Source organism: Corvus cornix, chromosome 17 (genome assembly GCF_000738735.6).
Source record: "Corvus cornix cornix isolate S_Up_H32 chromosome 17, ASM73873v5, whole genome shotgun sequence".
Classification (NCBI taxonomy): domain Eukaryota; kingdom Metazoa; phylum Chordata; class Aves; order Passeriformes; family Corvidae; genus Corvus; species Corvus cornix.
Window position 1 is genome coordinate 4,621,857 of NC_046346.1, and position 26,106 is coordinate 4,647,962.

At 49.3% G+C, this 26,106-nt stretch overlaps 1 protein-coding gene across 10 annotated transcripts in view; it reads right to left on the reverse strand.

Annotated features, from left to right (window-relative positions):
* The window catches only part of PRRC2B (proline rich coiled-coil 2B), a 46,880-nt gene extending 35,526 nt beyond the window's left edge, over positions 1-11,354 (reverse strand). For 8 of the 10 annotated variants that reach the window (XM_039561978.1, XM_039561981.1, XM_039561982.1 and 5 more), the window contains exon 1: positions 11,219-11,354. The gene's annotated coding sequence lies outside the window, so the exon portion shown is untranslated. The remainder of the gene's footprint in view (positions 1-11,218) is intronic. The other 2 variants (XM_039561977.1, XM_039561979.1) reach the window with 2 other exon arrangements.
* Positions 11,355-26,106: the final 14,752 nt, after the last annotated feature.

A 26,106-nucleotide genomic window follows, 5' to 3' on the forward strand; every position in this document is an offset into this window, starting at 1 on the left:
GTGCCTGGCTCAGGGCCTATCCACACCATGTCAACCCTGCACCAACCTCACAATAAAAGCAGTAAAACCCACTTTGAAGTTTAGAAAGCTCAAAACAGACAAAATTAGAAGGTGTTTAAAAATAACCCAACAACAACAAACCACCTACCAGATCAGGTTCAGGAGTTATCTGGTTAACAGAAAACCCCCGAGTTCCTGAAAGTCAATGTGCAAACAAAACACAGGGCAATGCTGCCAAAGAGAAACCCTGACAACAGTTACGTAATCAGGTCTCAGCTGCCTCTTGATTACATCTTATATCATTAAAAGGATTCGGGAAGAATAAACAACCACTTCACAGCGGAGGAGCTGGGGACATGTCAGGATAAAGCCCCTTGTCAAACTTTCTGGGACAGACAAAACTGCTCTCTGGATAAATGAAATTTACTTTCAACTCCTTCAACAAGACGTGAAACACATCTTTGTTTATGTGTTATGTGTGTGCTCCAAAGGGGACAACAAGACCATGGAGAGGTGGAGCAATTTCCATAGTCACTGTGCAAAGAGGCTGCAGCAGAACTGAGCTGGGTCAGAGCTGTGGGGCCGGCAGGACCTTGCTGCCTGTCCCTCCTGCCAGCTGCAGATCCCAGCTACTCCAAGGGTATATCAGCCAGGGAGATCACCCAGCTCACCCACAGCACTTCAAAGAAGCCACAGAGCCTCCCAAGACTGGCACAACACTGGACTATCTTCCCATCACACAGTTGAGCAGGGAATCCAGGCAGGGATCATAAAGGCCTTCTAGCTTTGAAGAGCAAAGCCATTTCTGATAAAAAAAGTGATTTATTTAGAACTGAACTGCCAGTCTGCATGCTCATTATTAGCAGAGCTGGAACCAGAAGGCACATGCTGATGCTGACAAGTGAAAACCGACAGCCTCGGCAGAGCCTCTGACCTGTGCTCAGGGTTTCTGTGCCCGACAGCTGACCCTGAAGAAAGCAATATCCCCTGTTACAGAGAAATCATAAAAAAAAAAAATCACCAGCATTTCTGCAAGATTTCTCTCTGGGTTTATAGAGGTCTGTGGGGGAAGGTTTGCTATCAGTTTCAGCATGGAGTGTAGCTCTTCCCATTTTCAGGACTCGCAGCATCTCCTACTATATCCAGGGACAGCACCAGATAGCAAAACACTGAGTGTCTGAGCAATCACAAAATACTGCAGTATGACCAGTTCCATTAGAGATCCTAGGATGCAAATAACTGCACCAGAAGCACTTGGGCAGAGAGCTCCACTGCCCAGGCATCCTCATGTCCACTCTGTACTGCCCTGCATCCTATTTTTAGGTATTGACCCTGTCTAACTGCCTTTTAGAAGGGTAAATTCTAATCCAGAGAGCAATAGTGATATTTTAATGTCTTAAAGACATTAGCCTTACAAGCATACAAGTCCTGGAGCTACAGCAGGCATCTACCAAGCCTGTCCTGCAAAAGCCCATGTGAAAACCTTGAGTTCCTGGCACTGGTAACAACTGGAAACCCCTGAGCTGAAAACACAGCCAAATGGAGGAACTCCTGACAAACAGGATTGTCTGCAAAGCTCTTTGCAAATCTATGTATGCAGGAGGCTGGGCTGCTGGTGTTTTATTCACAAGACTTCAATGGAGCTTGAGTACCTGGAAGTCAGCCAGCCTTAGCTGAGCAGGGCAAACAGATTTATGAAAGGTAACACACATACTAGAAGGAATCACTTCAGCTACTCACACACCACTGAGCTCTACACCAAGCACAGTCCTGACTACTGCAGACCTTCACTCCTTGCTCACTTCACAGCAGCAGTCATCAACACAAAACAAAGCAACACGATGGAGATTAACAGTGAAAAGGCTTTTCTCCACAAGCAGGAAGATTTCTGACGGGTAACTTTATGCAAATTGTTCAGAAACTCACAGGTTGGAAAGGCTAAACAGTACTTTCAGAAGAGAAAAGTGTCTGGAGTCATGTTAAACTGAAATATACTGCAGTTCCTAATGTCACCAGCAATGCAAAACCTTTTAAAAAACACAGCATAGTTTTACAGGAGATTAATGATGTTCACTCTTCTTTAAATACACACAGGTCAATTTTACTGGTACTTCCACAGCTAAACATTTATTTGTCAACACAGAGATACCACTACTTCTCCTGGACCGTGTCCCACCAAGAACCAGCTATTTGTGAAACATTCACCACCTGCCTCAGCGATGAAAGACACCACTGGCTGCCCTTGGAAGGGCTTTGGCGAGACACTGGTGTATTGTCTGCCCAGAGACTTGCTGTCAGATGCCCTTATATCCTGCAGAAGCCCTGTTTGGGCCATGCAGTGATCATGAGCCTAGCAAGGAAGGGACCAGATCAGCATTCAGTTCCCAGCACACATTGCTTAGTAAGGCAGGGAGCAACAGGAGAATATCAGCATCCAAGTACAAAGTCAATAGGATCAATGCAGAAGAGCTGTGCAGCAAGCAGAGGCTGTAGCAAGAGTCTAAGCCACAAAAAACCCTCTCGCTGTCATTCTACTGCATTATTTCCAGAGGGAGATGCCAAGATTTGCTGGTACACCTGAAAAAGGCCCTGCCAAGATCTGGATGTAGTGCCAGAAAATGGCACCGAATCCTGCCAGACAGGGAAAAACAAGTCAGGAGTCTGCAGTGCAGAGAAGAGATAAGACACCCCATCACCGAGTGCCTGATTCACAAGAGGGACCCTCCTTGCTTAGCTCAATAGCCGTATTTGGTGGTACCAGTTCTTTTAATCCTGCACAATTACAGTGTCTCACCATCTCCCATGAACCTTGGCTCAGGGAATGGGAGGATCACATCTCCCATGATTTATTGCAGAAGTATGCTGTTAGCCAAGCAATACTGTTGGAAGTTGCCTGCCAGAGGACTTGCCTGCAGTCCAGTCCCATCCTCAGATCTCTAAGTCAAACCTCCTGGGATTTGAAACATGGAGCAGGACTATAAAGAGGAGAGGCGGAGTCTTCTGGACAGTGGATTTATCATTAATTACACATTGTGGACTTCTATAGACAGAGGTAAAACATGACAACAGGGAGGGGGGACAGAAAGGGCATGTCCTGTAAGATGACGTGACCTCGTTTCCTCAGTTCTGCCTTCACCAAGCTCACCTGCTGTCCCCTCTTCTAAATGCACCAACAGGTTGGGAATCACAACTACTGCCAGTGAATCACTGCACATTGTAGAGAAACCAGGTCTTTGCAGTGTCAGGTTTGGTCTTAAAATACAGAAGCTTCACCTCTCTGCTAAACAACTTTTCCAGTGCTGGGAAGGCAAGGAAGGCAAAGGCAGCCAGAGAGGCTGGAATTGTAACTTACTGTAAAACAGATAAAGCAGACTGGAGTCTAGAGAATAGCTCAATTGTATTTACACAAAAACATTAACGAGTGGTCCTTTCTGTGCGGGCTGGACAGACAATACCACACCCTGGAAAGGAGCCCTGACCTCCAGTAATTGAGGATGCAGACAAAGAAATAGTTCATCCTGAGTATGCAAGACTACGGCACACAGCAAAAAAAAACCAATCAGAAGGCTGGTCCACAGCCCACAGAAAGTACTTACGAGATCCTGTGCTCATGAAACTCCCCCTCTTCTTCAAGCAACAGAAAACCCAAGGTGTGCAGTTAATTCTTTCCTTGAAAGGAGTGTCTGTTTACAACAGTCCACCAGAGAAACAGCCAGTTTCACCCATCTGCCCCATCATGCTGTAGAGAAGGAACTGATCCGCTGATGCCAGCCGGTCAGGAAGGTATAACCTTACCTCCAACCCAAGAGGAAGTGCTGCAGGGCTTTCATACCCTGCAGGGAAGCAGGAAGGTTATCTCATGTGGAACAACCTGGAGGCACCAGCTACCAACATTACACTCCCTACCCTCTCATCTAGGCCATGAGGATGTTAAAGGAGACAAGGCTCAGCACGAATTGAAGTAAAAGACTCTATTTCTTTGCTGTTACACATTTCAGAGGCCAAACCCAGGAAGGACAAAGCCACTCAGTTCAGCAAGGATCACCTGTGGCCTCAACAGATCCAGATTCCGACCCCTCTGGTACAAGAGGAAAGGGAAGTGACCTCATGATCTCCATGAGCTGCCTGCCAACAAGGCTCATATTCAAGTGCAAATCCTTACCCTTCAGAGTTGTACTTTCACTCTGGCTCCCCTACAACCAAGGGTCAGAGTTGAAAAATACAACCCTCAGCCTCCAATATGATTCTGCCTTCCACTCTGCCCTGCTCAGGCTCCTCTGAGATCTCAGTGTCCAGGGGGAACACAGAGATGCAACATCCCGTTCCCTCAACACCAAAACAAGGAGGCTGATCATAAGCAAGCAATTTAAATCCAAACACAAAAGAAATACCTGGCACAATGCTCTGTTGGCAAAACTTGTTCAGAAAGCTCCTGGCAACTGTAAGGTAAATGGGCATTTAGGTATCTGAGCAACAATAACAGACTGTGAGTAGCTGGTGGGGATCTCTTGATGGGTAACAGGGCTTGGCACTATAAGTCCAAGGCAGAGGAATAGTTTGCTCAACTAAGACTGGAGAGAGCAAGAAGTCCCAGAGCTCAGGTCCCTGACTCAGCCACCCAAACCTGCATGCCAAGACCCTCAGAGAAAATGCAGCTCTTCATCACAAAGAAGCAATTTGCAAAGAAGAATCAAACAAGGAAGAAACGCACTGCAGCAGCACCTGCCATGTCCAGAACACTCCCTTTCCAGTGGAAAAGACTGTCCACTGGCACAGAAAGTGGACCCAATCATGCCTACTGCTCCCGAGGAGCCCACAAGGCCAGGATGCACCCACACAAGCACAAACTGTTCTCAGTCACTGCACCACACCTTAGGTCTGACAGGTGAAAGCAAAGACTCTTCCATCACTAATAATAAACACCACTGCATGTTAAGGTTGCGAAAGTCCCTTAGTCCTGGTACTTTTGCCTACACAGACTTTTAAAAGTCATCAGAGCCATGATACCCATATAACCAGGTGAGACACAGCCAGAGTAGCATAGGTGAAACACCTGTGCTGCCAGCAGCAGAACCCAAGCATAAGGCTCCAAATCATTAGGTGTAGCTTATCTTGGAGAGAGCATTACCCATCCAAGGCCACCACTGGCCACCGGAGAATGCTCCTCTATCAAACATTTCACAATCCTTCACCAGGTCCCAAGCTCAGCAATTTATTCCATCTCTCAGCAGTGAACATAAATTTTATAGCGAACAAGCAGAGAGAAAATCAAAGATGTCACAGCTCCAAGAGACGAAATCAGAGCAAAGCTGGCAGTCCTTTGGGTTACCAGCCCATTTTTCAGGAACAGATACAGCTCTTTCCACATAAATGCCATCAGCTGTTGAGTAAGCTGCACTGTTTTCTCTGCAGTCTCAGGAAGGATCACACTGGAGTGGGGATGTGGATGTTTACCTTGTGCCTGATGAGCCTCACAACAAAATCTGGACTCTCCACTCTCTCAGGTTGTCTGCCGACTTCAGGGCCTCAGTTCCCACTCAGGTTATGCACAGAAGGTTTTCTTTATGAAGAGATAAAGCCCAATGCTACTGATCAGCAGGCAGCAAATGCCAGTCCCTCACCGCACAAGCAAGGGAGACAGGATCCTTTACACCCCTGCTGAGCAGATCCCTCTGGCCTTGTTCCTCCCCAAGGCACTGCTGGGAGCTCCCCTGGCAGGTACACGCTGCAGGGTACAAAGCTGCCCTGGCAAGAGTTTAATTCCTCTTTCTCTATCACTTCTCCCAATTCCCACAGCCATCAAGACTGATGCAGCTGGTTCAAGCCATTAATAAGATGACAAGTAGTCCAGACAGGCCTGCAGTTCATAAACACTGCAGAGGCTGAAGCTTCCAAGCAAGTCTTCCTCTAGATTCCCCAAACTGAACAGCACTAGGACAATGCAGCATTGCACAGCAATTCTCCTTACAGGAAGCCTATTCATGGGAGCCATTTGCACTACAAATGAGTTAACAGGAATGTGATGGGAAAGGGACAGAGGTACAAAGTGGTAAGAAAGCATCTCACATGCGTTGTGATTCAGTATTCTGATGAAAGAGGCTTCAGACTCTTTAGGAAGCTTCAGCTTTTCTGGAGAGCTAAGCAACTCGGACTATGCCCAGGACATGTGGACTACTCCGAGCCAGACAGGAAGTGAAAACATTTCACAGATGCTTTAATTTACACAGATATTTGCAATGCATAACTGACAAGGTGTGTAAGCGTCATCACTTCTATTTTCCAGATAGGAAAATGACACCGCAGAACTCTGCAGCTATGCTAAGCGGCAGAGCAAGAAATAGAGCCTGCATCTCCCACTTTCTGGGGCTCAAAACCACCCTCTGAATCACACTGCCTGCCTGAAGCTGTGGGGCCAGCAGCAGCATGAAGTCCTGCTCCAGAGGAGTTCTGGAAGGAGCAGGTCCTTGCATGCTGGGATGGGGAATGCTGCAAACATCTCCTAAATGAACCACCCCAAACATGGCTTTCACTGCAATAGGATCACAGGCATCATTAGAGGCAACACTTAGCTCAGATGCAGAACACTTAACACCATAATAACACTCAAGCTCTCATGAATCTGCTTCTGAATGACGGTTCTTGAAGCTTGGTTATTTCAATAAAAGATAAAACCATAGTTATTATTGTAGCCAAAGAAGCAGCACCTCTTGAACATGTCCCTACTCCCCTGCCTGCCTCACAGCCCACTCCCAACTCTGAACAAGATCACTTGAGGCTTTTATGCAGCCTCCCGGCCCACATACAGGTAGGAAGAGCTGAAGAACTCACCCCGCAGCAGAACTCTTCCAAAAAAATCACTATATTCCCACACAGTAAGTGCCTGGGGGAGGCAAAGTCCCAGTGCAAGCTCTTCAAATCTGTCTCTGTTCACTCCTTGGAGCACCATCACTACAATTCCCATCTAAATGTCTCAGTGGCTACCTGGGAAGGATTCCTCCACCAAATCTCTTCCATAAGGGTGCTAACTGCGCAAATACTAGGTAGTTCACTCCTCTTAAGTGCCACCCACCTGAAATTAGAAGGCTATTGAGGATGCTCCCAACAGCTGACTGAAGCCTGGCACACATCTGAAATACTATGGTTCACCATAGTGGTGCTCTTGGCCAGATCCTAGAGGGTTGTTAGCAAGTCCTCACTTTCTTCCCGGTTATTTTCCCGTATTTCTTCACACTTAAGCCCGGCTCAGCTGCACATTTCAAACCTGGTCATTACCTCTTCCCTTTCACCCAAGGTATGACTTTTCTTCAGTTCCCCACAAACTAATACCTGTAGTCTCTTAAAGATGTAACAGTGAGCTGACATCCCCCCCTTCCACCCCCTTCTTACCTTTCCACCCCTTCCAGCCTACCAACACTTTCCTGAAAATCTAAGTGCTGGAATCAAAACATAGACATTGGATTTTGGCTGCAAGTTCAATAACCCCCTGCAGAACTGCATATACACCTTTTAACAACTTCTGTCCCCACACACCCCACAGCACGGCAGGTCGAGCAGCTTCACAACCAACCAATGCCACAGGGAATTACAGAACAACTAAAGTGGCCTCCAGTCCACTTCAGTTACTGTCCAAATGCTCCCAGACAAAAAACCAGATCAGGATTTAACAGTTATATGTATCTGAACAGCTTTGCTCTGAAATAAACAGCTCATAAGCTCCAGTTGTTTTGTTAGTTTTGCACAAGAAGTACATGTGCATGCAGGGAACATCCTGAATTCTAGTACAAGTTACTAACAGAACATGAGCTCAAGCTATGTTTCAGTGAGGCTGAATATAATGCAATGTCCTGCTTTAGCCCCATTTTAGCCTTGTAGGGGAAGGAAAAACTTTTCAACCAACCCAGATGTGTGCAAAACCCACCCTCAGAGGGTGCTTCCCTTTGGTAAGGAAGTCAATTTCAGAACTTAGAAAAGGCTGTTCTGTGATGGAGAGAGCTGCAGCTCCCCAGCCTTTACCTGTTCTCTGTGCTCTCACCTCATTGTCTGATACCTGACAGAACCACCGTTGTATTTCTTCTGCTCCAAACGAGAAATTAGTGATAAGGAGCTGTGAACTTATCGACCTATTAGGAGAATGAGTCAGTGACACATGAAAAACAAAACCCACTTACAAGGCAGGATCAGCTGAAGAGCAAGGTCTGATACTGAGACAACGGCTCAGTGCCAAGTTGCAGAATAAATGAGGAATGTCCGTAAAAAGAAACAGGGAACCAGAGAGGTTCAGCCCTTGGAATAAACCCTTTCCCTCTCCTAAAGTTACTATCCTGTATTACTAAGTTTCTCCTGCTCATACTGCTTCTATTCCTTCAACATGAAAATACACAGTTTTAAGTGGAAATGCCACTACAGCAAAATCTCTTTGCAGACTACCATCATAAAAGAAAAAAAAAAAATACAAAAGGCTTGCTATTATTGTCAACAGCACTTAAACCTAGCCCAGCTTGCCCTTAAATACTTTCAATTACTCAGGTAAGCACAATGAAGGCTTGAGCAAGCAGCACTCTTGAATAGGCAGGTAATTCTGTACTGGATCATCACCCAGGCTGCACTGCACAGCTCAGGTAAAGCCCAGCAGCACCAGGGCCCTTGTTTTCCTCAGTCACACCTCAGGCGTGACCCCGGCAGGAGGAGGAGGCCACACGGGCACTGAGGGTTGTCTGTCTTGTACCATCACTCAGGTACCACAGGGAGCTGCGTCAGACAAACACAGACTCTAATGCCACCACTACCTTTAGGAGGTTGTTCAAATAAATCAGCCTTTGAAGTCAGGCTTTACACAGAGCTTTATTAAAAGGCTTTATTAAGATGTAACTATAAAGTGAAATAATTTTAATAAAAAATATTTAGGAATATTACTCACTTATTGAAACAAAAATGCTTTTAAACCCTGCATTTCCCTTCCAGCATCTTTATGGACTATTTACTCACTTTTCCAGTTTCAGCCAGCTGGCTGAGCTGCCCTTTTAAGCTCTCATGCACACACAGAAAAAAGAAAGAAAAGCTCAAGAGTTCATCCAGAAAATGCACTGTAAGACCAAAGAAAAATTCTCCCAATTTAGAAAAACCAAGGCACCAATTTGTCTATAATGACAAATTTCGAAATCCATACCAAACACGTGGTTTAATTTCTTTTCTTTAAGAAAGGTATCTGTCAAATTCAAGTAAAAATTTGTTTTCTTAACAGTGAAGACTGCAGAAAGCATCCTCAGATGTGTGATATCTAGTTTACTCAACCCTGCAGAAAAGCAGACCAGACTAATGAACAAAAAAAAGGAATCAACTTATACTCAAGGCACTTAGCAAATTAAGCAAAAAATCAAAATACAGCTAACAGCAGATGTACTCACACTGGCTTGTGGAAACAACAAAGCAGCAACTCCAAATAGTATCTGCGATTTTTCTGAGTATGATTTTAAATCTGAACTTTTAAATTTTAACAAGAAAATCATTACAGGAGAGGTGTTGTTTATTGTAACCCCAAAATACTCTGCTAACTAGGAAGAACGTCTTAAGCCAGAGACCCAAAAGAAGCAGCATCACCCATGATGAGCCCACAAAGATCTCATGGACCAGAGATGTGCCTCTGATAAAACCTAGGCTCGTTTACAATACTTCATTTGGAGTGAAAAATGCATATAATTGTTTCATATTTTCAGTCAGAAATCAGCCTGAAAACGTCACTTTTCATCCTCTCTTTAAATTCCACTTTCAGAATATGGCCTCAGGCTCCCTACCTCTTCCAGGTGACTTTACTCCCCAGTCTCTGGCTCAGAGCAGTAGTCTTTGGAACACTGGGGTTTCAGTACCCCAGTGACCACTGAACATGGAAAAGGCAGGTACAGAAGTACTGTCCTGGCCAGTTTATATCTGAGAAACCTATTCATCAGGAGCTGATTCTCCAAACTTGCACTCTCCAAGACAGGGACCAGCTATTTATCCATCATGGAAGAGCCCATTCCAGTGAAGGCCTCAAGTGAATCTGTAAGATAAGGCTCAACAAAAGTAAAACTTCCATTATAAACCTGCATTCAGTGCTGGAAGGGGTGGGATGCCTTCCCCCCTGGAGATGATGTAGACACTGCAAGGTGCTTACACTTTATACCTCTTCCTAGAGAGAAACAAAACTACTAAATTCCTAAACGTTTAATGTTTACTGTACCTTTTCACCCCAAACACCAGTAACGTCAATATACAAGCATCTGATGAGTAGATACTCAATGTACATCTTACCCTTTGCACACTCAGAAGACAGAAACCAAACAAAACAACTTTCCTAACAAACCCCACAATTCCCAGCTCATTCAAACCCCTTACGGCAGCTTTGACTTTGGAGATCATGGGGGGTTTTTTTAAAGAAAAAACCCTCCAAATTCACAACCAACACGACTAAAACCACCCCCCAGAGAAGATGCTCAGCACGTGTCCCAGGACCCACATTAGGGTTTCCCCAGCTTGCAGCACAGCTGCTCCCACACAGAGATGAGAAACTCCTTCTTGAACAAAAAAAAAAAAAAAAAAAAAAAAAAACAAACCCTAAAACATCTTTCCAAACCTACCGAACGAGCTCGCCCAGCGCATAAACTCCATCCTCGCTCCCCCGCCCCAGCCGCATTTCGGCCTCAGCGGCCCTTTTGTAGCTCCCGCACAATAACAAACCGGCCGAGCCTTCTGGATGCCACCCCCCCCCCCTTGTTTTGCTGAGACACACACACACACACACACACACGGCGCGACAAAAATATCTTTGTGTCACACTCCAGACGACGAAGAAAAACAACCTGCCTTTGCGGCGGGGAGCCCCCCGCCCCGGCTGCACCCACCGGGGAGCGCAGCGGGGCGCGGGCGGCTCGGCCCCGGGGGCCGGAGCCCGGACAAGGGGCCCCGAGCCCGGGCGGCCCCACCAGCCCCACCGGGGACGGGCCCGGCCAGGCCCCGCGGCGGCCCCGTTCCCGCAGGGAGAAGGGGGGCGGTTCGCACAATAAACACCGGCGGCTACAGCAGCGCGACATTGGGGGGAGTCTCCCCCCAAGCCGCCCGGGGGACCCGCCCAAGCCGGGAGGCCGCGGGGTGCCGCAGCCGCTGGCTCCGGCTCCATTTTAGCGCTGCCTCGTCCCACCTTCCCTCTCCCTCCCCTTCCTCCTCCCCCCCGGGCCCCACTCACCGCCCCAAATATCCGCGGCCGCCGCCGCCGCCGGCCCCCGATACCCACCTGTGGTGGTGGCGGGGAGCCGGGGGTGCCTGCGGAGCCGGGTGCGGACGGGCAATGGGCGCGGGGCGCGGCGGATGGCGGCGGATTGCGCGGGGCGGCGGCGGCGGCTGCGGCCGATCCGGGCACTCGCTGCCTCCTCCTCCTCCTCCCGCTGGCGGCCCGGCCCCGCCGCACAGCGCCCCCTGCAGGGCCCCGCCGGCACCGCGGGGGCGGCGCTGAGGGGGAGCTCCCTCAGGGGGACAAGGAGCTGCTGGAGAGGGTCCTGCGGAGGGCACGGAGACGATTTGGGGGCTGGAGCATCTCTCGTATGAGGAGACATTGCGGGAGCTGGGCCGGGTTAGTCTGAAGAAGAGGAGGCTGAGAGGGGATCTCATCAATCCACGTAAGTATCTCCACGGCATGTCCGAGGATGGTGCCAGACTCTCTTCAGCGGTGCAATGAGGAGCAATGGCCATAAACTAAAACATGAGAAGTTTCCCCTCAACATGAGGAAGAACTTCTTTAGGTTGAAGGTGGCAGAGCTCTGGAACAGGTGCCCGGGGAGGGCGTGGAGTCCCCCTCTCTGGAGACATTCCAAACCCACCTGGGCACATTCCTGTGTCACCTGCTCCAGGTGACCCTGCCTTGATCTCCAGAGGTCCCTTCCAACCCCAACTAATCTGTGATTCTGTGAGCTTCTCTCAGAGGGACACAGAGCTTCTGGAGTGGGTCCAGGGGAAGGGCATCGAGGAGGATTGGGTGACTGGAGCATCTCTCTTATGAGGCAAGGGTCATCACTGCTACAACCATCCCAGCTCAAACCTCCTGTGGCAGGGACAATGTCTCCAAGGGGATACCAGAAGTTTTTCCCTCACATTTTTATGACCCCAGAGCCGTGGGGCAATGACGGGGACATGGGGCGATGACAGGCCCAGGAGGATTCCTGTCCAGCCTGAGAGGGACCAGAAAACACCACTGAAGGCTGCCTGCTGTTCCCCCGTGGTTTCATGGGCAGCAGGTTCAAAGGCAACCTGGAGGAGCTGCCCCTTGGAAGGACTTCAGTCCAGAAATATCTTTTAATTTGGTCTGTCATTAAGGATGATGGAAATGAATGCAGTAGAGCAAGGCAGTCACTCCTCTCCCAAAACACTCTACAGAGCCATAAAATTCCAGTAGCCTCACTGGCAAACACAGTCCCTGCTTCAGATGAAAAGAGCTTCAGGTCGACACAACCCGAGCAGCAGCACTGGCAAGAAATTGGCACTAAAGATAGTGTTGTAAAAGTTACTGCAAATTGCAGTTCCTCTGCCCAGTGGATCTTTTATAGCTTTGGAGATGTGGTCTCCTTGCACCCAAGGACAGAGCAGCCTCTCTTTAATTCTCCTTCCCTGTCCTGTAACACACACAGGTGTCTGTCAGTGTGACATTTGGTGACAAAAGGCCAGACTGCAAGTACACGTGCATTTATTTCTTAGGGACTGTTCAGCAGTTCAGAAAAATGGTGCACGCATATATTTATGTATATTTGTATATATTGGACAAGCACCTGGGCAATTGCTGGTCTCATGCAAATGTACTCCTTAGCTTATTCACCGGTCACCAGTCATACGCTGTCACCCCACATGCCCTTGCCCATGAAGGGAAGGTGGCTTTAGAGGAATTTTGCAGCACATTTCCCCAGTGCAGGCAACGTCTCAGGAGGAACAATTCCCACCTCTCTCCACGTTACAGGAACAGCGTAAGGCCGGGCACCCGGATCACTGCTCATGAGAGATATGTCTGATCTCAAACAGTCATCAAGAGTAATGCAGAGGGAAGAAATGCATGAACAGCTTTCTGGGCCATATGGGATGTTCCTACAGTTGATCTGCGCTGCTACTGAAGTTGCCAGGCACTGAGCTACCAAGAGATGCACCAGCACTGCTGAAAACCATCATCTGGTTGTCAGATGTCCTTTTCTGCATATCAAAGTATTCACTCCTGCCCCTTTGGTGTCTCATCTCATCTTTCTAGAAGTGTTTTGCCTGTCCAGAGACAGTAGGACAATGCTCTCCACTTCTCCCCTTACAGGAGCTCACCCTCCTTCCCGACATTCCCAACTCCTGCTCTCACCAACTCTCTGGCAGCTGGGGCATTAGTCTAGTCCACTTAATTCTTTCTTTCTCCATTGGTCAGACAAGTACACACACATACAAATAGCTCTTCTAACCTGCTTCCTGCCCATACAAACCTCACTGTCCTCCACGGGAGCAGCTACAGGTGCACAGTCACAAGAAGCCACCCAAAGGCATTGACATTTCCCTTCAGGAGATCAGGAATGTGGGGTCCCCTCACTTTCAGTGACTCATTCAGACACCTACAACCCTCACCATCAGCAGGTGACTCACACAGGTTTGTCCAGGTCAGCACTATCCACACCTGCTGCTGTAATAAGCAGTTCTCCGAAGGTCTCCTGTGCATTTCCAAGGCAACGATCCAACGCCAAGGGAAGAGATGCACCAATTAAAGAAAAAATTAATGCAAACAGTTGTGGCGATCAAAAGGCCAAAGTAAACAAATGGAAGACAAATGAATTGTACATTCATTACCAGGTGTGTACACTGCAGTGCCCACGAGCTCCTGACTTTTCCACCTGTGCCCAGCAGTGTGCCAGGGCCAGCTCTGGAATTCTGCAGGTCTGGCTCAGGACTGCATTAGGACTGGATTTTCTACCACCTCACTGTTCAAAGTTGGGCACAATCTGGATAGTCAGAGGACACAGCTTGTCTCTACCACCACAGGGAAGAGTGTGGCTCCTCTACATCCTCGTCAACTACGTGTGGTCTATGGGGACACCATCAGACCTTGGTATAAGGTGAGGAATTTCTTCTGGTGCTCTTCAAAAGACCTGCACCACCTCTCACCAGCCTGTGTATAAACCAAAACAACTGGTGTAAAGTGAGAACTGGTAGGATTAGACCCACAACAGACTGTGAGGGAGGAGTGTCAACAATGAGAAGAGGTTTGGGCAGAGACTGAAGAACAGGTTTCATCTGGATGAAGTTCAGTGCACAGCTCTATGCAGGGTCTATTCTGGAAAAACAGCTCACCCACTCTGATTTTTCACCTGTTCCAGAGACCTTACCAAAGTATCCCCTGGACAAGAGAGTCAAACTCAGGAATGTTCTGCTTCCTCCTTGCAGGACCAATTACAAGTGAGAGCAGAAATCCTGCTGTGTGCTTCATCCTTCCACTAGTGAGAAATCCTGCCAAATATAAAACACCCATTACAGAGGACTTACAGCCCTAGTATAGCACATGCACCTACAGAAATGTCTTCTGGTATAAGGCCTCCTAGAAATAACAGAATTTCTATTATATTCTACAGCTTCTACAAAAATTTGCTCTGAATCCATCAATCTGCCCCTGCCTTGCACCAAGCAAGGTGATTTACAGGCTCAGTGCTCCTGTGCCATTTTGCTATCACTTTGTTCAGCTGTAATTGGCAGCCTGCACCACAGGACAGGGCCTTACTGCCCTCGCAGTCATTCACAAAGCTCCACAACACACTTGGAAAAAGCAAAGTGATCCTTCTCTGTTCCCCATCCAGAGGCCATTTGGCACCACAAAGTACACATTTACCTTAGTGGGTCAGGTCACAGTCCTTCCAGTTTTCCCTGTGTCTCAGAGCAGCCAACATCAGCTGCTGCAGGAGAAACACGCAATGGTCAGTTGTGGAATAACCTGTCCACGGGAGAATATGCTTTATAATTCCATGAAGTAGGAGCTGTTTATGCCCTGAAGCATGAAAATGATTTCAAATTCAGTTGTGTCTAAATCAAGAATGCCTCATGCCTGCACTGACTTCATTAGCTCATCTGAGACAGCTACAGGGAAATTCAAGCCTGCAACTAAGTGAGCAGGGCCTTAGGACCCAAAACCCAGTCAGCAAGAACATCAATAGAGTTGAGCTGTCATATTTGAGAGGTGGGAGAGAAGACATGAGTAGCTCTGGCAGCTCTCTGAAATCCCACGTATTAGGCTCTGTTATCCAAATATAAGGAAATGTTTTGAAAGCCAGACCTCAAGGAGAACAAAGGGACATTGGGTTTCAAATAGAAAAGATTTTTTCCCCTCTTATTTAAGACCTAATATCAATAGAGAAGCTTTTTAAAAAGTATGAAGAGGTATTTTGATGAGAGAGGAAGCTGGAGTCTCTCGCCAGTCTAAACTGAAATAGAGTATGAAATACTGGGAATGGGGAAAAAGTATGAAAACCCAGGAATCTTGGCCTTTACTCCAAACTGGGTTAATTGTGATAATTGTGTTATTTACTGCTTCTTCTAGCTGCCAGATCAGGTAGAGGCTGTTGGTTTTTACTCCTTTGCAGTCCATGGGAGTTGCAGGCTCTGTATGAAAACAATATGCCATGGAACTGTTTGTTTGCCAGGCTATTGTTTGTCCTTTAAAAGGCTGCAGACCCACTCCATTCTTCATGAGAAAATGCTGGCTGCCTGAAGGACAAACCAAAATGACTATTTAAGGCACTAAAAATGGAAATCATTTAGAACAGAGCTGATTAAAAGGAAGAAACTATTCTTCCAAGGAGAAGTGAATTGCTTTCAGCTGGCCTGAGCACTGAGCTTTGCTTGCAACAAAAACCAAATACCAGTTGCCTGATAGTATAGTATTTTGGAGGCACTTCATCGGCCATGACTTCAGTTTTTCCTTATGCATAACTGCAAAACAAGTCTACTGCTTCTGCTCATCCTGGCTCCGTGATTTTTCTGCCTGTGCTGTTCAGAAGACACCAAGGCTGTTCTTTAGGCAGCTTTTAAAGCCCAGCCTTTCTTGCTACGTCCACTTGGAAGCCCTCACCTTGGTTGCTTAAATAGCAAGAGGTTCAAGAAAAAAAAAATCAAGAAACATCACACACCTTTCTTACAATGTGACAGCTTGTGTTCTTCAAAAGACTCCAAAGATGGTTGGTGACATGCTGAGTTTTCAGCACATTCAGAAAAGAGGGGAAAACAGGGAGATGGAGGTGCAACTCCTAAAGTTTTGTCAGGCAAAGACCTGGGTGTTTTTTCAATACAACACTCACTTCCAAGATACACAGGAAAACACTTACAGAAACACCTGGGGTTTTTTTCAGTTAACACATCTGTTTACTCTATCAAAGCCCCCTTCTTCAAAGAGGTTGGAAAAAAAATCCAAGACAAATAAGGGGATCCAGTTATTTAACATAGGGTCCTGAAAGCTGTATCTCAAAACACAAGGAATATTTCTGAGAAAGTCAAAACATTCCTGTGTTAGATCAACCTGACTCTTATGACAATTCATAACATAAATATATCAAACTTCTTTCACTCTAAATCTGAAGATCAGTCCAAATTTAAACTAACAAATAATCTTGTTTGCTACCTTGAAACCCTCATAATGACCATAGCTGTGGTCAGGATGTGAGTTCACGGACACATTTGGGGTCATGGTTCCAACCTTCCATCACAGCAATCTGATTCCTCCCCTCCATGTGTAGCGAGACATCTGCTGTTTCACAGTTCAAAAATATCTTGCTTCACCCGGACAAAGGGAACTATCAGCTGCTTCTGAATGCGCTGAAGCTGATGAAAATGGGTGGATTTTGGTAGAGCTTTAGCCCCTGCTGTAAACAAGCCAGCTCTTGCTGTCCCTGCCGAGCGTGGCTCTGATCACTGACGGGATGATCACAGCCCGGCCAGCGTGTGAATCCTGCACACGTGCAGAGACAGAAATGGAAACTGCAATTAACAGGCTGCAGGATGCACTTCCAGAGCCCCGAAGCCAAGGCCGTTGTTTGGAACGCCTCCGGAGCTGCAGCATTTCCTTTTTCTTGGGGAATTCATGAAATAACCACTCTTTAGTGAGTTTTTTTTCCTCGTGACTAGATTTGTCCCATCTCAGGAGATCACACATGGTCCCTTTTGAGTTCAGCTTCTTCTTTAATTATTAACACAATTCCTAAATATTTCAGTGGGTGCTAATTACCTCTGCTCAGGGAAAACACAACATCTGCCCCAAAAGCTCCACCCTCCTCCTGCCCCTCCGTCCCTGTCCCTTCGGGAACGGCCGCACGGCTCGGGGTGTAACTTCCCACGGGACTTTGGCTTGTAGCGGGGGCACAAGGCGCAGCTCCCGGGACACGGCGGGGGGGTTCGCAGGGCCCGGGGCATCGCTGTCCCGGGGGCTGCTCCGGGCCGCCCTCCGGGGCCGCGATCCCGGGCGGCGGCGACATCCCGCCGCGTCCCCACTAGATGGAGCGACAAACCCAGCCTGGAGCCGCCGGCGGGCGAGCCCCGCTCTCCCCATTGTCCCCAGTCCCGGCTGCTGCGTGTCCCGGTGGCCGGAGGGCTCGGAGGGTGGCCCCCGGCAGCGGCCAGCCCTTTCCCCGCATCTCAACTCCCTGTGTCGGGGGACAGACCCCGCGGTGCGCTGGGCTCACACCCACCGCTGGTGCTCAAAGAGGCGGCCGAGGTGTCCAGTAGATGCTTCGCCACGCGGGAGCGGGTTTTTCTTGGTGCTGTGGGCACCTCCACTTTGCTGTTTAAAACCTGCCCAGGAGTGCCAATGAACCTGGCTAGCGAGCGGCAGCCCTGGTGAACACAGCCAGACACACCCTCACACCAAATCACCCCCAGCTTTGCTGAGCCCCTGGGGCTAGGGTTGTTGTGTGTAATGTGGTGGGGATGTGGGTGTGCTACGGCACCTGGGTAGCTCTGGTCTGTGCACGCCAGGGCTGGCAGGGACCACCAGAGCTGAGGGACCCCCAGGAGGCTGCCTGCAGCCCGGGTGCTCCCTTTGGAATAGACCAAAGTCAGATTGCATCATCACCACAGTTTTGTTGAATGTGCCATTCTTTCCCCCCACCTCGTCTCCAAGGGACCTGTGGCTCATCTGCTTTGTCCTCACAAGCCTGGAAGAGGAGCATAGGCAAAGGCCATGACCACAGAAAAGGTTCAGCTGAGACAGATGGACGCTCAGTGGCTGGCAGACCCTGTCCTGTTCAAATAGACACGGGCCAAGTGCCACCAGCTTTTGCAGCAGCCTGGGGACACCCAGTGTGCCCCAGCCTGGGGAGGGGGTAGGTGGCAGTGCTGATGCCACACTCCAGGAGGCCAAACTCACTTGTCCTGCAGCCTGGACCAGGATTGATTTTAGATATAAAAACCAGAGGATCTGGGACAAGGATGCAATGAGGCTGACTTTAGCAGGAGCCTCTCCTGTGCTGCAGGAGGTGCAGAGGCCTTGGGTCTCTCCAGATCCCTCCATGAGACTCATGCCCAGCCCTGTGGGTGGGGATGGGGTGTGGGGGCTGTCAGGAAGGAGCTCCTGCCCTTGCCTGGGATGTGCATCTCACTTCACCACGGAGGAGAGCCAGGCGGTGCCAGGGCTGGCAGGCACTGCGGTAGGAGTACAGCCAGGGGGTTATTAATAACCTGCTGAGTCAGGGGGGGCTCTTGGGTTTCAGGATCACAAGACAGGCGCCGAGCAGCTCAGATGGATCTCCCTCATTCCTGCTTTTTACATTGACAGGGACAACTGCTAAGCTGGCCTTGTTCTATCTGCAGGGCAGCCCAGCCCCATCCTGATAGCCACTGCACCCGGCAGAGATGCAGGGTGAGGACTGGAGTTGCAATGTCCCCAAAAATACAAGAGCTGTCCTAAAGGAATTAAACAAGGAGGTCGGGAGCAGAGACACACAGGATTGATCAGCTATGCCAGGACATAGCAGCCATAACAGCCCCGTTCCTCATCAGTGTAATCAAATCCCATCACGGAGAGAAAAATTAGTACCACAGGCCTCCCATCCTGCTTCCCTGCAGGGTCCTCTCTGCAACCCCCAAAAAGGCTGTGACTGAGGCTGGTGTCCTGCTCCTACCCAAAAGGATGGAGCCAAGGACCTCATAAGATGCAAAGAGAATTTGGAGGATCTTGCAGACGTGCACATTGCAGTGTCTCATTTCAAGAGTTTTGCAGGGGATGAAAAGCCTCAGGGGATAGGGCAGCTCTAGCACGGTTGGGATGGGACCAGACCTCCCAAAAAGCACATTGTTGAATCCTGGCTGCCACAGGATCACCTGTGTTTCTGTTGAAGCTCTTGGCTGAGACAGGCTGAGGTCTGCTCCAGGGTGATTCCTTATGCATTGCTATGGAAAAGTAGTCGGTGATGTGGAACAGATTAACTTTCAGATGCAGCAGCCCATGATAGCAGCGTGCATTGCAGCTGAACAGTTTCTCTAGCAAACACAGTCCAAGAGCAGATGGAGTGGCAAAGAACCATCCCCAGGTCTGAGCCCGGCCCTCAGGGGTGCTGTCAGGGACCCCTCGCATGCACATGAGCTCCCATCGTTTGCTGCTCTGTGTTCTGGGATCTGAGCACTTCCAGAGCTCCTTAGGGCCACACAATGCAGCAGTGTGAGGGTTTGCCTGGCCCTGCTCCCCTTTCCCCATCCTACCCCCCTGGGTGTGCTGGGACACAGTTGCCTATCAGGAAGGAGAGCACCCCGGCTCTTTCTGGCATAGTGTTTCAGGCTGGCAACATCTCCAACAGCTATTTTTTCACCCCGGTCAGGACCAAAATAAGCTTGTCTCACCCATCCCCAGCAGCTGTTACAGACATCACCCTGGCCACGCTGGCGTTCCCTGGCCCCTCTCCTGTCACAGTGCTCAAATCCTGGTGCCTACAATTGCTGTTGCTGTAGCTGCCACTTGCAGTGGGTGAAATAAGTGAAGTGCTGAAGCTCTGCTTGACTCCTGTGTCCCTGGAGAGGTCTCATTTCATTGTGTAAGGCTGTCTGAGCCGCTGAGCCCCGTTCATTTCAATTAGCCCGATAGCTCTCCAATCCTATTTACCTTTATGAATGGGTGAGCATCTTACTGCTTCCCACAGCAGTCAGATTAAAGGGTGAGTGAGGAATCACACAGTGCATCCCTTGCAGGGCAGACCCACAGCAGTGTATTTCCTGCAGTGAGTAAACTGAGACACAGATAAAACCATATCCAAGGGACATGGCAAACCTCACTGAGTTGGGAGCAGTCTGCAGTGGTAACCCCCAGATTAACCAGAAACCCAGTCTGTACCTTTTAGTTTTAAACAAATACTTTACATTTTAGGTGATGCATCTTTTGGCAGATAAAAGATAGAAGAGCCTGGAAAGGCTGTAGTCCCTCAAGTCTCCTTTTTGACTAAGTGCTCCCTCCCAGCAGGACCTGTCCTTAGGTCCATGTTCCTCACTTGGATTTTAACAATCATTAACCATCTCAACACATTCCAGCACTTAAATAGGCTCCTTGAGGGGGAGAGATAAGGTATCAGCTTTCCGGTTCATCTTGCCAGCCTGTCTGCAGCAGATAAACATGTTGGGCAGCAGGAAAAAGGTTATCTAGAAAGGAAGCTGAGCAACGGTTGCTGTTATTGCAGGAGGCTTTGAAAAAAAGTCACCCCACCAGGAATCCCACAACCCATACAAGCTCTTCCCAGCGGAATGTGATTGATGGTTGGAGTCCAGCTGTGCCTTCCTCCCGGGGTGGGAGGCATCTTCCCGTCGGGGAGGGCAGAGCTGCCGAGGTCGTGCTCTCCCAGGGAAGGTCACATCAGAGGCAGGTGCCCAAAAACCTGTTGCTTTCCCTCTCTCCTGCCCTGTCCCTGCTCTGAGGAATAGCAGCAGGAGGGGTTTGGATCAGCATCCCTGCTGCCCTTCAGCATATCTTCAATGTTTCTGGGCTGAGGAGTCTGCAACAGGGCACTATTCTGCCCAAATGTGAGGAACTGCTGTTCTGGGTTGTGCATGGGCTCTCTGGAAATCAGCACCAACCTCCCACCGATCACTAAGGAGCAAGAGCAGGAACGAGCTTCTAAGAATTCTCAGCCTTTCTTAACCCAAGTATCACCTTGCTTTTTGTGATGGGAGAGAAGAAACGAGCCATGTTGGGAATGGAGGTTCATTTACCACCTAGTGAAAGATATGCCTTTCCTTTAGATGACTGCTTGTTCATTCATCTTTCTGCCTGTACTATGTTTGCTTTTTTGCAGTTGCAGAAACGATGCATATCAGCTAGCAAAAGGAAAAAAAAAAAAAAACAACCAACCCAAAAAACCAAAAAGCTGCCGTTTCCACTTAAATTCCCTGACCCCCATTCTGCCTTCTTGTTATCACCCAGGGACAAAAGACCCCTGATCGCACACACGCTGGTTCAGGAAATGGCCTGAATCGGGGGCTGCAGAACAATTACTGGAGCAAATCCTGCCAGGAAGTGCTCTGAACCCACTCAGCCGCCTTCTCTACTGTCTGGACCTGCCACCTCCCTCCTGCCCCATCTTCCAAGGCATTCTCACAGCATCCCTCCACATGCTCCTGTATTTTGCTGATTCCCATTAATCTGTGTTTTATATAACCCCTGGCTTGTGCTGGACACAAAAGCAATGCATTACTGTGCTATTAATACACAGCTCAAGGTTTAGGATTTAAAGCAAATAAACCCCCTCACAGCCAGGAGAAGCAATCCATGACAGACCAGTGCTGGCAGCTCCAAGGTGCAAATCCCAATGGAGAGAGGGCACCAGCTCTGGACCCACACCCAGATACCAGAGACTGACTTCTTATCACCACTGCATGAGTCTGTTTAACTATTGCACAGCTCCTTGGCTGGAAGCAAACATCACCGAATGCCCAGAGCACTTTGGGCTCTGGGCAAGTGTTTCATGAACATCCATCATTTTAGCTCTCAGCTTCTGTTCCCACTGCTTTTCATTTAATTAATTTCTGCAGGTCTGACTTACCAGCACTGATGGTCTTGCACAAAACTGCTGGTCCTGGGAGAAGAGAGGAAGTCAGAGAGAGTCCCAAGGGTGTGGGGGTATTGGAGGGATGAGGACTCAGGGCAGTTTCTGGGGAGTGGAAACCAGCTGCACATGTTTGAAATTTGTTAGAAAAACTGGGGGAGATCCCTGTGCAAAGCCCAGTTCCCATCCTCCAGAGAGGCTCAGAGGAACCACACGGTAATGGAAAGAGCACTGGCATTTCCAATGGCCTTGAGCCCAGAGGCTGGCCAGCAGCATCTGCTGCAGGGCTCCCACACGTGATCCCGCTCGCCCAGAGCTCTGGAGCCGCCTGGGAGCTTGAGCCAATTTGTTCCAACACTGCAATTAGCACTTCATCATGGCCAGACTGTGAACAAAGGCTATAATACCACCCAGCCTGCTAAGAACCAGGTATTTTCCAGGGAAAGCTCTTCTTTGGCGGGGCTGCCCCCCCGGGCCATTCAGCATGTCCCCTCTGCAGCAGGGTTCGGGCACGGATCAGCCTCGCTCAGGCTGTGTGAGGTTAATGGCTTTCAAGCGACTCCTGTGATTAACTTTTCCTAAATCTCCAATTCTTTCGTGCCTTCTATTTTTATAATAAGAAAATGGAGGGAGGCGGCATTTACAAGGGATTTCACTCAAATAATGAAATAAATGTGATCAGCCGAGGGACCTTTAATCCGCTTTGACTCCTGCGTCCTGGGGAACGAACAAGCACGGAGATCTTTGCTGCTCCGAGTCCCAGCAAGGCACGGAATGAAAACAACGCCATCCCTGCCTGTCTGGGGGGCAGAGCCCCAGCATCACCCCTAAGTAAAGCACTGTATGCAGACATAGGCACATCAGCCAGGCACTTGGGTCAACACCAGAGAAAAACACCTCTTTGGTCACCTGCTCCCACCCTGCAGCCTCCATGTCCATGTCTCTGCCTGAAGTCTGGTGTCCTGAGGCAAGAACTGGCCGCATCTCTAGTTCAGGTGACCAAAACCACATAAAAGGCATCATCTGTGTTCATGTATCTTTTGTGGGCAGCAGCCTCTGGAATACATGCGTGTGAAGGGGAGACACCATCCCATTTCCTTAGGCTTTGCCCAATATATTAAACTCTTAGCCTGGAAATTTCACGGTTAATTATCACTTTAATAGGAAATCTTAACTGAATGCCATGCAGGTGATCCTCCCTAACTGGGATGAAACCTTTGAGCCCCAAAAGTGAGTTCGTGGCTGCCAGGGACATCCTGTGTAGCTTGGTGCTGCAGGGAGCAGTGTCAGGGCTGTGACAGGAGCCGGGGCTGCTGCACTGAGCTCCTGGCAGCCAGATAAACCCATAGGTCCCTTCACCCTCCTCAGAAGCATCCTGACTGAATAAAAGGAGTGTGTTTGCCCAAGAAAACCCAGCCTGGGGTGACCTAGAGCCACACCTCTGCTACTGCTGGGAGGCCTTTCTAATGCCCCCCTCAATCCTCAAATCTGCCAAGCCACCCTCCAGCCATCTCCCACACTTCCCTCCCCTTCAGCTGCCTCATCCTGGGAAGGATATGGACAACAGAGAGGACCCCACCGTGGCAGGGAGGGCAGCATAGCCCTGATGTGGGAAAGGATTTGTCCTGCCTTCATTTCAGCACAGCCCCAGCCACAAACGTACAAAACAGCTTGTCAGGAAAAAAACACCAGCTTAGGTTAAGGAGAGAACTAAACACCCCAGGCGTGATTGCCACATATGCCCAAAGATATAATCCAGATTTGCTACTTGCCCTGGCTCTGGCACCCTTTTATTTTTTTTTAAATTTAATAAATTAAAATCTCTTTTTGCTGCTGAGCATAATCAGCATTAGGGTGAGGGGAGGAGGGGCCTTTCACTGTCCCCTGCAGGATCACACACGAAATCACTGTCACAGCAGCCTGGGACTCTCCCAGTGGCACCATGGACTGCTGATGGCAGCACTCCCCAGCCCACACACTGTATTTGCCTCCTCCTGGCCACTTTCTTAATTAATCTGTGAGACAAACTGAAAGGCAGAAGATGCCATGGTGAGGACTTCTTCATTCCTTCTGGTTGGACAGGTCTTGGCTTGGAAGGACCACTCCTCCTCCTGAGCCTCACAGGCTGAGCCCTGTGTGGCTCAGTTTGGATCTGAAGGTTCAGGCAAAACACTCACGTTGCTGGACAATCCTGAAGGAGCTCAAACCAATTGTCCTTTTGTCTCCCCACATTGCCATGGTGAGCATCTGCACAGAGCAGCCCCAGTGTCCTGCTCCAGCTCACAGGGACAGGGGACACGGCACCCACCATCCCTTGCTGTTGCTATAGAGACAGAAGCTGCTTTTCTCCACAGCGATGCTGGTTGTTTCTGAGCGCTACCTTCGGTGTGGCAGGCAGGGAGGGAGGGATCAGGAATGTCTTGGCTTGCTGGGAGGGCAGCCATGGCTGAGGCAAGGCTCTGCCAGACCTCTCCTGGTGTCTCTGTGCCCAAATCCACACTCATCTTGTGGGCAGTCTCCCAAAACCTTCCCTTCAGTTGCCTGGGCACTGAAGTACTGCGGGAGAGAAGGGGCACGGGCTACAGGGGGGCTAAAGGGGAAGACTGCCCAGAGAAACCCTGTGCGGGAGAAAGCCCCAGCCTGTGAATCCCAACGTACCCCCGGGAATCACTCCAGCTCCTCTCCTCCTGCTCTCCTGCCTTGCTTTGCAACCATGTGCTAGGACGAGACCAGCTCAGCTGATCTAACCCACTGTGGCAGCTTCTCCAGGCCATGCTCTCCTGATTACACCAGTAAAGATCAGGAGCAACTCCTACAAAGCCATCCTGCCACTCTGGATATACCAGGAGAAGATAGCACAAGTGCAAGGAAACCTGGACCAGGTGACACGACTGTAGAATCATCCAGTCTATTTGCAAAGGTTCAATAAATTCTGGAGCTACAAAGCGAGAGTTTCCCACAAAGCCATGGGGGAACATGCATCCCCTGCTCCCTGCCCCTTCAGGAACCTGTCATCTCCAGCTACACATCAGTGCATCACCCACAATCAGAGCTCAGAACCTGAGCTCCATCCTCGCTAGGGGTGAGGATAAACTCTGTGTGTAGTAATGCCTGGAAGGAAAAAAAAGCACCACAGCTCACTTCTTCACAGAAATCTTTGCAGGAGAAGGAGGAAAGGAGGCAAAGGAAAACGCTGATGGGAGGGTAGCACATCGCTGCTCCCACCCGCAGCAGCAGGAGGGAAGCAGGACAGCACCCGCCACCCACGCTGCTCTGCCTGCTGCTGCACCAGCCTCCAGGGACAACCCTGAGCTCTCCCCTTTCCTCAACACACTCAGTGACAGCCCTTCCCAGGGGACAGCTCATCCGTGAGCTCCGTGGGAGGCTTGTGTTTAAAGGACATGGATGCCTTCCTTACCACGCTCCTGCTCCAGCTTCGGAGCCGGCAGCGCGGGAAGCCAGCAGCTCCCAGGGCTCTGCACTGACATCCCAGCTGGAGACACATGCCAGGGATAGATTTTCTGTTTAGCTTCTTTTCATATTAATCATCAAAGACGCAACAAATGTCAGCAGCTTACAACAGTCATTAGCTGAATGTCTTCTTCTCACCAGCCCCTGTAGGAAGAGGCTTCCCAACATGCAGGGTGAGATGATGGCACAGCACCCAGCTGACTCCTCCCTGGCCTTGCAAGCCAGGTGTATTTTCCTCACTTGGGATCCACAGGAGGACAGAGATGACAGGATCCCTCCATTTTGCAGGATTCATCCAGTCAGGGAAGGTGCTATGTCTGATAGTATCCCTCACCTGCCAAATATCAAACTGTCTTCTAGAGACAGATAAACCACAGAGAACTGGCACATTCTGTTCAAAATACAGGATTTTCTTATGGCAGTTGTGAGGGGGGATCCATTTCAGAGACAGCACATTGAGCATGGCCATCACCTGAATAAGGATCCACCAGGCTTCAAGGAGGCCACTTGTCAATAATGGGAAGAAACAGCACCACGTCAGGACATCGTGTGTTCCCTACCAGACCAAAAACTCCTCACACACCCTCAC